The 12,903-nt window shown below is 42.9% G+C and overlaps 1 protein-coding gene and 1 non-coding gene across 2 annotated transcripts in view; one reads left to right on the top strand and one right to left on the bottom strand.

Moving 5' to 3' along the window:
• LOC149068532 (ER membrane protein complex subunit 2-like) overlaps window positions 1-12,903 on the bottom strand; it is a 62,431-nt gene that overhangs the window by 9,724 nt on the left and 39,804 nt on the right. The window lies entirely within an intron of this gene.
• TRNAT-GGU (transfer RNA threonine (anticodon GGU)) lies at window positions 9,738-9,811 on the top strand. Its single transcript has one exon. It is a non-coding gene; the product is annotated as a tRNA-Thr (tRNA).

Genomic DNA, 12,903 nt, shown 5'->3' with positions numbered 1-12,903 from the left:
TTTTTGAAAATGAGACCAAGCATTCTATTCGATTTTTTGACCACCGCTGAACAATGTTCAGAAAACCTAAGTCGCTCGTCAATGAGAATTCCCAAATCGGTGACCCTAGTTGCATCCGGGATAGTGACACCATTCAACTCGTAAGAGAACCGTGGGTTGTTCAAACCAAAATGAGCGACCATGCACTTATCTACGCTAAACGTCATGTTCCATTCATTTGCCCATGCGGCAATTCTGTTTAAGTTGGTCTGGAGCAACTCCCTATCGCTTTCATTTCCGATTACCCCCATTAGCTTCACATCATCTGCGAATTTGCTAGTAATTCCATCGATACCCTGATCGAGTTTGTCGATAAAAAGTGAAAAAAGTATGGGGCCAAGGACACTTCCCTGAGGAACTCCACTTGTGACGTCTGTCCAACCAGAGAATTCCCCGTTCACCATAACTCGTTGCGACCTATCTCTTAACCACGATTCTATCCAATTCAGCAAGTTGCCCCCTATTCCAATCTCGTGTAAACGCTTCAAGAGTTTGCCATGTTGGACCCGATCGAATGCCTTCTGGAAATCAAGGTAAACAACGTCGACATTTTTGCTCTTACCCAAAGCCTTAGTCACGTAATCATAGAAGCAAAGGAGGTTAGTTACACATGACTTCCTCTTCCTGAACCCATGCTGATTATCCGACAATACATTATTCTCGTCTATCCACTTCACAAACTGCCTTTTGATGATAATTTCCAAAATTTTCGAGAGGGAGCTCGTCAAACTCATTGGACGATAATTAGACACCACTTCTCTACTACCCTTCTTAAATATCGGAACAACGTTAGCCAGTTTCCAATCTCTCGGGACGATACCCTCAGCAACACTACTCCTGTATATCTGTGCGACTGGCCCCAACAATTCATTAGCACCTTCCCTGAGAACCCTGGGATAGATATCATCTGGTCCTGGTGCTTTGCTTGCACATACATTTCTTAGAAGATTTAGGACTCCACGTCTTCCACTTGAATATCGTTGAGCGTTTTATTACCCCATGCAACACCCGTATATCGAATATCATTATCTCCATTAAAAACCGACGCGAAAAAGTCATTGAAAGCACTACACATGCCTACATTGCTCTCTACTTTTGAGCCTCCTATCGAGAGGGGGCCAACTGTCCCCTTACATCCATTATTGACGTATCGAAAAAATGATTTTGGGTCAGAGCCAATGTTATCTGCCAACCTAGATTCAACTTGCTTTTTACTATCCCTTATCGCTTTCTTCAACAGTCTTCTTTTATCAGTAAACAATGATAGGTCACCTCGTCCACTTTTATACTCTCTGAATGCTCTTTTCTTTTCAAGATAAAGGTTCCGCACGCTATCCGTGAACCATAGAGGGTGTGATGTACAAACACGCTTTTTTCAAACAAAGGGTATGACGTCGTGCAAAACAGAGGACAGCTTCGTACTAAATTCTTCCCATTGACTTACCACCCCTACTGATTCCAACCGGTCTTTGAAAACTTCCGCTAACCTTCTTCGCAAAACATCAAAGTTAGTTCTCCGAAAACAAGGAACCAGTCTTTTGTTATCAACCTTACCCGAGGAAAAGTTACAGTGAAATCTGACGATACGATGATCACTGGAAGAAAACTCTTCCCCCACCGAAACATGTTCAACTAGATCCTCAGAACTAGTAAGAACTAAATCCAAAATAGCAGTACCCCTAGTGGATTCTGATACATGCTGATACAAAAAATTTTCAAGCACCAACTTAAGAAAGTCTCTTTCATACTGATTTCCAGATGAAAGGTTCTCCCAATCAATACCCGGGTAATTGAAATCCCCTAGTATGAGAACCCTCTTTCGCTTACACATGTAGGAAATTTCATCATGCATTTTGGCAATGTAGTTTTGATCCCTATTCGGTGGATTGTAACAAACCCCAACAATAAGCTTATGACGTCTTTTGTTCTCAAGTTCAACCCATATGGTTTCAATATCACTTCTCTGCACGTTACACTCTCTAGCCTTCAAACATGATTTCACGTATCCTCCACCCCCCGGCTCCACACTCCACCCCCTTTCCTATCAGATCTATTTCTCAAAAAAGTATCGTATCCTGAGATGTGTAAGAAAGATTCATCCCCATCGTTTGCCCAAGATTCTGTAATGGCTATAAGATCTAAGCCCTCCACAACTATCATAGTTTCTAAAAAATCTTTCTTATTACCCAAGCTCCTGGCATTTATTAACACACATTTTAATTTGCCCGGTGGTTTGTTGTCAATCGAGAAGCCATCCAAGTCAGAGGTGGGTAATTCCCCGTCAATACTGTTGTGATTATCATTAACTAACCCGCATTCCCGACTACGTGGTCTGGGAGTAAAAAACCTGACCTAAGACTATCGTAAACCTCCCAGACCCCTCTCTTATTTAGATGGATCCCATCCGAACGAAGCCACCTATCGGTAAATGCGGGAAGCTCCAAGAACGTGACCCCAAGTGAGGAGCAAATGTCCTTCAGGCCTATATTGAATTGGTGGATCCTACTCCTATATCCCCTACTACCCCTTGGCAGCACTGGAATCACTGCCACATCTGAACCCCCCTCCCTAGCGGATAATAGTAAATCCCGGTATTCTGACAGAGACTCACTAATATTCGCTCCTACCTGATTTGTTCCCACCCACAGAATCACCCGCAAGGGCAACTTTCGGCGATGAAAAACGTCTCGAACGTTGCCAATCTTCCCCCCAGGAAGACAACAGCGCTCGAAACCCCGAAAATCCCTACACACTCGGTTCCCAAGTTCCCTAACCATAGAATCGCAGATGATTAAACCCCTATCACTATCCCCCTCTACCTCATCCACGACAACCCATTCGCCCTCTAAAATGTCGTTGTTCGTGGAGATTGCTTCTTCATCAACAGGTGGCTCGACGACCAGAGGGTCCGTTATAACCGGGCCCTCTAGCACCCTAACTTTTTCCCGTAAAGCTTCGACCTCGAGTTCCAGCCTTTTTCTATCCAAGCACCCTTTGCAATTGAAACTATCAGGCGGCTGGCGCGGCAGATTGAGCTGGTGGGAACTGACTGTACTTATTTAATGTACAGTACATTATTTTGTAAAATTTAACTTTCTGTTTCCGCGTTAGACAGGTTCTGTTTAATACAGGTTTTTTTTAATGTATGTTTTGGCATTGAAATCACAAGACCACAATTTTTTTTTTCTGTTAAAGACAGGTTTCCACTTAATACAAGTTCCATTGAAGACCTGTTTTACTGTATTGTACTTACCAAGACAGCATTATACTGTTGTTGTGCCCGAGTGGCATGGTGGTAAGATGCTCGTCTACCATCGTGAAGGTTGTTGTCAGGGTCCCGGGTTCGAACCCAAGGGAGGAGGATATTAATAAGATATTTTCCCTAACGAACTCGAGGCAACCACCGATAGACAGTGCCTTCACTTCCAACCCATCTCACTAATGGCAGTAAATTGCACTATAGCGATATGGCCAGAGTTGGTGTTTGGTGAAGTAGCATTATACTGTTAGTTTTTCAGCAAGTATTGGTGAAGTAAAACAATCATTTCTACTAGCTTTCAGATAATATCAAGTGATTTGCATTACTACATTTTTGTGGCCAGAACTAGTATTTCTATTTTATCATTAGTCTAGCAACAAGAATGCTTCCTATTAGAAGATGCAAGCACATATGATCTCTCTATTACTATTACAGGTCAGTCTCCTTCCCTTGTTTAAATATTCACTTGCTTTAATTTTTCATTTTCATGTTACGACAATGACCCCGCAGACTGAATTTAATACTGAGAAAATTTTAGTTACAGCTTCTCTGTTTTTTATATATATTTTTTGTATCCTTCCCCTGATTCTTCATAAATCTCCCTGTACTTCCTTTTCCCGAGCACTCTTGCTCTTATTATCCGGCGACATTGAGTCTAACCCCGGTCCCCATGTGTTAACCATTCCCCTCCACCTTCTACCCGCCAACTCAGATTTGGCTCCACTTCTGAAAATGCTGCCAAGCCAGTTACCTCTTCCGATTAAACAATTCTCCTTAATATTCAGGAAACTCAACTTACCATACTCAACCAACTGACGCTTCTTTCCCAAAAACAAGACTCATTCAGCTTCCAATTATCCGGCCTTTCCCAACAACTTAGCACAGTTGAAGACAAATTATCCCCTATAGATGACCTGCAAAACAAAGTCCAAGACCTTTCCTCCGATCTCTTAGAACTCTGATCCTCCTTTGCTTCTAAAATAACAGACCTCGAAGACCGCTCTCGCCGTTCGAATCTTATTTTTTGTGGAATCCATGAGGAACCATCTAACATCGAAACCTCCTTGGATCTTGAATATAAAATCATTAAATTCTGCTTGGAGCACCTAGACATAAATATCTCTCCCCATGGACATCAAACGCTGTCATAGAATCGGCTCTGGGGGGGGGGGGGGGGACACCCAGGATGCAGATTCTCAATAGTCAAATTTCTCAACTTCAAACTTAAAAATGACATTCTCAAAAATACCTTCAAACTAAAAAACATTCCATTATCAATCTCCGAAGATTTTCCCCCGGAAACTCTGTAGCCAACTGTGGAGGGCTAGTCAGAAATTCAGGGAAATGGACTAAAAGTGAAGCTCATTCATAAATTTGCCTTAATTAACAACATTAAATACATTTGGGACCCTGAGATTAATGACATTGTCCCTGCCATCACACCCCAATAAAAGTTCCAAACCCTACTCTATCCACCAGTCCCCCCCTGTACCCCCTAATGTTCCCCCTTTAGTACCTCACCCACCTTCACCCCTCCCGCCCCCAAATTAAATACTTTTAAATTGGGAACCATCAACGTTTGAATAATAAAATCCCCTCTTTTGAATCCATTTTGCTCGCTCACAATCCCCACTTTCTTGGAGTCACCGAATCTTGGTTAAATAACTCTGTGTCGAATTCCGAATTTCTTCCCCTAATTACAGTGCTTTCCGTACGGATAGAAACTCTCGAGGGGGAGGTGTCAACCTGGTTTTCAATAACTCCATTCCTCTCACTGAAATACCCTTGCTCACTGACCTCGAAATGGTAGCAGCAGAATGGCGTCACCCAAACTGTTTTCCCCTAGCTATTTTTTCCCCTCTATATACTTCCCTCCCCAGATCTACATCTTTTTGACCAACTTGAACTTATTCTTGAAAAATTCTTTCCTACACATTCTCTAATTCTCACTGGAGATTGGAACCTTCCAGGCATTGACTGGATAAATATCCATTCTAACTCCGGCAACCACCGAATTAATAATAAAGTTCTTGACATTTTCCTTAAATTTAATCTTGTCGAATCTATCTTAGGACTAACCCGAATTACATCTCACTCCAGTTCAATTCTGGATATCATTGCCACTTCCAATCGGATTCCAGTTCTTGATACCTCCATCTTCAAGGGTTGCTCGGACCATAAAATCCCTTTCATTGATTTTTCCCTTCAGCAATCCATTCCCTCCTACAAACTTAATTCCAAACCAAATTTTAACAAGGCCACCTACCCCCTCATGCGAAATATTCTTTGTTCCCACTTCTCCGATTTCTTATCGCTTTCCTCCTCCAATAACATTCACACCTTGTGGGCCACTTTCAAATCGACAGTCCTCAAATACCTAGCTACAGTCCCCAGTAAGAAAGTCTCTTCTAAGTACACTTTTAACCCATGGATCAATAGAGATATCATCCATTTAAAGAGAAAAATTCGCAGTACAGCCCTCAAATACAAAGCAAACAAATCCCACTCACTTAAATACGCAATTCATGTCTACACCCAAAACCTTAAAGACCTCATTTCTTTTCATAAAACTAAATATCTTTCTCACTCTTTACCAGACTACCTCAAAACCAAACCCTCTAAGTTTTGGAACTTCCTCCATCCCAAATTAACTGGTACCCCATCCCTCAAATCCTCTACTAAAGACATCTTTTCTCCTGCGGATATCGCCACTGACTTCAATTTAGCCTTCTGCTCAGTTTTCTCATTGGATCCCATCCCCCTACAATACTCATTCACCGACTCTATTTACAACTCTAACCCTATCTTTATCTCCAGGAAGGGCATCATCAAATTACTGAAAAAACACTAACCTCACTCTTTTGGTCAAGATGTAATCCCTAACTATGTTCTCAAGTTCTGTGCTGAAGAAATCGCTAACTATCTTTTGATCATTTTCAATGTCTCTCTAAATTCCTCCATTCTACCCTCTGACTGGAAAACAAACTAAAATCATTCCAATCCATAAATCTGGGCCTCTTACCGATCCCCTCAATTTCAGACCTATTGCAATCACCTCATCTTGCTGTAAAATTCTTGAACATATAATAGCAAAGGAAATCCGTGCCCATCTTGACTCCATAAAATTTTTCTTCCCTAATCAGAATGGCTTTAGACGTTCTCTCTCCACCTCTTCTCAATTGGCCATTTTCATCCATGACCTCTCGGGAGCCATCGATAAAAACTTACAAACTGACGTCAATTTCTTAGATTTCTCAAAAGCATATGACAAAGTCCCTCACGATAAATGACTTTTTAAATATTCTAACCTCGGCCTAAACGTCCAACTACTTAATTGGTTAGAAGCCTTCTTAAAATATCGCAAACAATTTGTCCATTTCAAAGACAACGACTCTCCACTGGCCACCATAAATTCTGGAACCCCTCAAGAATCAGTAATCTCCCCAATTCTATTCTTAATATACATTAACGACCTCCCTGAAACCCTCAACTGTACCACGAGACTTTTTGCTGATGATTGCGTAATTTACGCACCATAACTCACGAGTCAGACCAAGAACTTCAACACAATCTCAATTCCATCTCCCAATGGTGCTCCACATGGCAAATGCCTCTTAACATCTCTAAAACGGTTCTCATGAGGATTTCACGTAAAACCTCACCTCTCAAATTTTCATACTCCTTCAATAACTCGCCCATATCCCAGGTTTATCATTTCAGCAGACCTGCACTGGAATAAACACATCAATTATATCTATCAAAAATGCCTCAATAAACTCTTTTTCCTTCGTCGCAATCTAAAGCACTCTACTCGTGACGTTAGACTTCTCTGTTATCAAACCTATATTTTCCAGTCCTCTCCCATGCCTCCGAAATTTGGGACCCCTACACTGCTAGTAATATCGAGAAGCTGGAATCAATTCAAAATAAATCCGCCCGTTTTATCTATGACAGTTGGCCCTCCTATGTATCTGTCTCTGAACTTAAACGTGAACTTAATCTTCTCTCTCTAAATACTCACTGCCTTCTTTCTCGATTAACCATGCTTTTTAAAATTCTCCACGCCCTTTTTAATTTTGATACCACCGGTATTATTTCCAAGCCAACATATTTCTCCAGTAGACTTGATCATCCACTTAAGATTAACCCTATCTCCGCTTCCACAGACTGCTTTAAATTTAGCTTTTTTCCACATACCATTTCTAACTGAAACTCTATCGCCTCCACTGTTGTTGATTCACCCTCGCCATTTTTATTTTCGAAAAATGTAAAACTTTTTTTCTGCCACCATCAACTGCATGGTTTAGGTCTTGGCCAACATTATTGTATGTATAAATAAATATGTATTAGCGAAAATTTGATAACATGATTCAACGAAATATTTGCTGTGCATACAGTGGAAGTGTCTATAATGCTACCACTTTATCCCACACCAACTCTGGTTATATATCGCCATATGGTGGCAATTTCCAACCAATGGAGTTGGGTGGAAAATGAAGGCACCATCTATCAGTGGTTGCTCCAGGCTTGGTAGGTAAACAACTTGTTTCTGATGTTTATGCCTGGATTTGAACCCATGGACCTTAAAGGTAACCTTCGGACTCGGAACTTCTATAATGATACTGGTCATTGTCTTTTTAAGTAAAACTGAAAATATTAAGAAGTCACTAAAGGCAAATACACTGCTCAAAACAATTAGGGGAGCAAGCAAAAAAGTGAAGAGAACTGTGCGAGACAGCCACGTATTGGCATACAATGGATAGTACACGTGTATCAATGCGCAATACAGAAAAAAGACGTAAAAAAATTTGGAATTAAGCTTTAATTCTTTGAAAATATGGAAAAAACATGAAAAGATGATTTAGGGCAACAATTTGGTTACATGTAAACGATAAAAAAAAGTACTGTTTAGACATGATGCATGAGTTTTAATAGCGTGTGTGGTCTCCTCGAACAGCTAAGACTGCTGCACACCTGTTTGCCACGGATGCGATGAGGTTATCGATCAGACTTTGGGGAATACTGTTCCACTCCTCAAGAAGTGCAATCTGCAAGTCTCGGACAGTAACAGGCGGCCTTGGTCGCGCAGCAATGCGTCGTCCAGTAGATTCAGGTCAGTAGAGCACGCTGGCCATTCCATACGCTGTATTGTTTCAGCTTCAAGCATGTTCTCCACCAGACGAGCTCTATGCGGTCGGGCATTATCACCCTGGAAAACAAAGGAATCTCCAATGGCTCCAGCGTAAGGGATGACATGAGGTCGCAGTATCTCGTCTGCATACCTTCGGGCCGTCAAAGTGCCATTCCGAATGATATGCAGGTCCGTACGTCCGCCTATGCTGATTCCCATACCATCCAACCAGCTCGTCTGTATTGTGACCTTTCGCGAACGAATGCGGGGTTATTTCGAGTGCCTCTGTCCCTCCATACCTGAACACGTCGGGTGTCACACTCCAGACTGAATCGGGACTCGTCTGTAAACAGCACTTGGCTCCAATCATGTTGCTCCCCATATCGATGTTCAGCAGCCTATCTTCTTTGGGCCGCACGGTGGCGTGGGGTCAACGGAATGCAGACCATTGGCCTACGTACATAGAGCCCTCCCTCATGAAGTCGATTACATAGTGTTTGGCTGGACACCCTTCGTCCTGTTGCCAAGAGCAACCATCTTTGCAGCTGCGTAGCATTCTTTGTTCTAGAGAGATATAGATGGTTTTTTTCTCAGCCAGTGATATCAAGGAAACAGTTATTTTCCGGATATTATGCTGAGGTGAGCTTGGAAAGAAAAGTCATCACGTCTCCGCCGGGACTCGAACCCAGGCCCACTTGCATACCGGGCAAGCATGCTACCATCTACACCACTGGAGACACATGAATCTGCCTTCCTAATTTCACGCACTGTGTCGTGAGGCGCTGAAGTAGAGGCATTAGTAGCCTCTCTTAACTTAGGAAATGGCCCCCGGGTGGGACGGTTTAGAGAGATATAGATGGCTTTTTTCTCAGCCAGTGATATCAAGGAAACAGTTATTTTCCGGATATTATGCTGAGGTGAGCTTGGAAAGAAAAGTCATCACGTCTCCGCCGGGACTCGAACCCAGGCCCTCTTGCATACCGGGCAAGCATGCTACCATCTACACCACTGGAGACACATGAATCTGCCTTCCTAATTTCACGCACTGTGTCGTGAGGCGCTGAAGTAGAGGCATTAGTAGCCTCTCTTAACTTAGGAAATGGCCCCCGGGTGGGACGGTTTAGAGAGATATAGATGGCTTTTTTCTCAGCCAGTGATATCAAGGAAACAGTTATTTTCCGGATATTATGCTGAGGTGAGCTTGGAAAGAAAAGTCATCACGTCTCCGCCGGGACTCGAACCCAGGCCCTTTTGCATACTTCAGCGCCTCACGACACAGTGCATGAAATTAGGAAGGCAGATTCATGTGTCTCCAGTGGTGTAGATGGTAGCATGCTTGCCTGGTATGCAAGAGGGCCTGGGTTCGAGTCCCGGCGGAGACGTGATGACTTTTCTTTCCGAGCTCACCTCAGCATAATATCCGGAAAATAAGGCCGAACACATACTGGGGATGTGAGCGGAGAGGTACGAAATAGCGGCGAAAACAAATGTACTGTTTTGTTCTGCGCCTCACATACTCGGGCAGCGAGACGAGGGGGAGAAAGAGGCGGCTCAAGAGGTACGCGATTCTTTCAAGCCGGTTTGTTTTCATCGCGAGGTAAAATCAGACGCTATTTGGGGATTGGTCAGTTTTCTTCCCTTTTTTTTTCTCCTCACTCTCTTGGAAAAAAAAGAGAACTTCTGAGGGGGATCATCATCATCATCACCCATTTGGTTTGGAGGGGGGTGTTTCGGATGTTTTTCCACTTTTGGCGCTGTCTCTTCTTTTCGATTCCCATTGTGCTTAACCCAATCTATCCTAATTTAAAAGTTTGACGATTGTTGTGGTAGCATTTTACGCATTAATTCCCCCCGTCATTTTTTTAGACGTGAATATTTTTCAAAATCTTACTGGGACTACGAGATAGATATTTCGCAAATTTCCGCCCATCCCATTGCGCTTTTTGCATGGGAAACTACACTATGCGCAAGAGAACTTCCTTCTGACGAACGAACAGTTCTGCAACTAGGAAGGGAGCGGGAGGGGGTGTGGTTTCCCGGGCGTAGTATCAGAAGGGGCGCAAATTCCATCCCTTAAATTTCATCTTTTCAATTGTCCCTGAATAGTTTTTAATAACAAACGTACTGCCATGGGACATAGGCACCAGAACATGGCGGGGGCCTATTTCAACCCCCCAATAAATTTTGTGTTGGGGGCTGAGAACCCCCTTCCCAATTAATGAATAAATAATGGGGGGCACTGCACCCTTCTACATACGGGCTCGAGGCTCACCACGGAACGATTGGCAACTTTCAGCCCTCTCAATGTTTTTCATGCCCACGCCTTTGCCCTGGGCTGCAAAATGTAAAGGGTGGCAAATTTTTGTCGGAAACTGGAAAACCACTAAAAGATCATAAGTTATATACCATTATAAATCATTATGCAGTCACTGGGGCGGAAAAATCATTTCTTCCCCACAAAGACATCAAAAATCTTTTACAAAGAAAACTATCTATGTACTGTCTATACCAGCGGTTCTCAACCAGTGCTCCACGTGCACTGGTTGAGGGGGCTCCGCGTTCACTCGATGAAAGTAAAATGAACCAGTAAATTTTATGACCAAATGAAAAAAAAAAACCGTAGCGTACGGGCTCCGTCGTAGAAATTATATACTAAAAAGGGCTCCGTGACTCAGAAAAAAGGTTGAGAATTGCTGGTCGACATTAATTTTCTACTCAATACTGAACATGTTCTTAGAATTTCAACAAAAAAATTTGTAGAGATTTTTCCATGAACGTCATTTCAACGTTTTCCAGGGTAGGGGGGAAGGCAAAGAGAGAAAACACACATGAACTCAATGTATGTATATCTACTCTATAATATAAAACACAAACTCGAAAAGTGCCTGTTTCTAAGCAACCGAAATTAGTGACGATTCTATGTTACGGAAGTGGGTGACGTTTTTTGAGTGGCGGAAATCTGTTACGATTTTGGGTCAAGTATTCATTTAACTCTAGCATATTTGGGACCCATTTAACCCATCGGGACCAAGTTACGTGCATTTACGGAGAGGCTCCCACATCCTACAGCAGGGCGCCTAGACTGGAATAGATGGCGAGCCCCCAAACCAGCTTTTCAGGGGCCCTCTATGGTTAATTTATAGTGTGAAAAATCAAAAAGTGATAAGAATCGTTCCGGCCCCTGTCAGCCCTGCCCTTGTGTGTGTGTGTGTGGGGGGGGGGGGCATGTCGAGAGGTATAATATACATTTAACACCAGTGCTCCCAACACACAGGGTCGGGGTATCCGGGGGATTGCACGTATACCTTAATGGGGAAGTTAAAAGGTTTGATTTCCAGGGCCCTTGATGGATCTCGTTGTTTTCTTGCTGCTTTAACATTGAAAATTATAACATTTTGCGATAGCGGAAGCCCAAGATATATCCAGTCTGGGGACCCCATAAAATTTGCGAATTCGGTCACGGGTAACTGAGGGGGGGGGGCTGGAATTTATTCGTTGGTAAAATAAATACAAATGAACATTTGCCATGGCACTCACAGGGGGATGTATGACAAGCTCCGAGTCAGAGGACCGTTTCATTTTGGGAGCCTGGATGAATCTCATTTTTTTCTGTTATTTAACATTTTAGAATTTGCAACAGCGAAAGCCCGAGATAAAGCCAATCTGGGGCCCCCCACTAAAAGTATGCGAACTGGTGTCCCAGGTAATTGGTTGGGGGCCTTGGACTTTATTCGTTGGTAAAATGAATACAAATGAAAATTTTTCATGGCACTTGCAGCGGGGAATGACCAACAAGCTTCCAAGTCGGGGCCCCATGTTTACAGGTTTCATTTTGGGGGCCCTGGATGAATCTCATTCTTTTCTGTCGTTTAACATTGTGAAATTTGCAACACGTCGATAGCCCGAGATAAATCCAGTCTGGGCCCCGCTAAAATTCAGCGAATTGGAGTCTGGGGACCCCATAGGCAAGTTTTCTGGGGGTACTTGATGAATCACATTTGTTTTATGTTGTTTTATTATTGTAAAATTCGCTTCTTCAGTAAGCTGGTGCTTTCACATGTCCCTTTCCATAACGCTGATGAAGTGGGACAAAATAAACAAGACATGTTGTGATGAGAAGGGGGGGGGGGGGGGTGGCCACCAAAGGCTGAAGGGGCACAGAGCTCCTAGTATATATATTTTTTAGTATATATATATATATTTGTATGTACATATAAAATTTTTATTGTATTTTCAAAAGCTCCCCTCCCTCGAATGGCGCCCCTTGATTTGTCAATACGTTGATGGATTAGCAGGGGTTCTCAAACTGTGCGCGCCAACCTTCGTCAGGGGTGCAGCTTCGCAGTGGTCCTGACAAAGGTTTTTCAAAGAAATGCTTTGCTTACAATTCTTCACATAGGCGTACGTACGGCAGAATTTTCTCGGGGAGGGGGGTTCAAATTTGTTTTTCCTTCTGGGGGTTTTACGTTTTTTC

The sequence above is a fragment of the Pholcus phalangioides genome, unplaced genomic scaffold (assembly GCF_987345545.1).
Source record: "Pholcus phalangioides strain wild (caught in Gottingen) unplaced genomic scaffold, Ppha-v1.0 ptg000024l_1, whole genome shotgun sequence".
NCBI lineage: Eukaryota > Metazoa > Arthropoda > Arachnida > Araneae > Pholcidae > Pholcus > Pholcus phalangioides.
The sequence above is the reverse complement of the archived record's forward strand: the minus strand, read 5'-3'. Positions and strand labels throughout refer to the sequence as shown.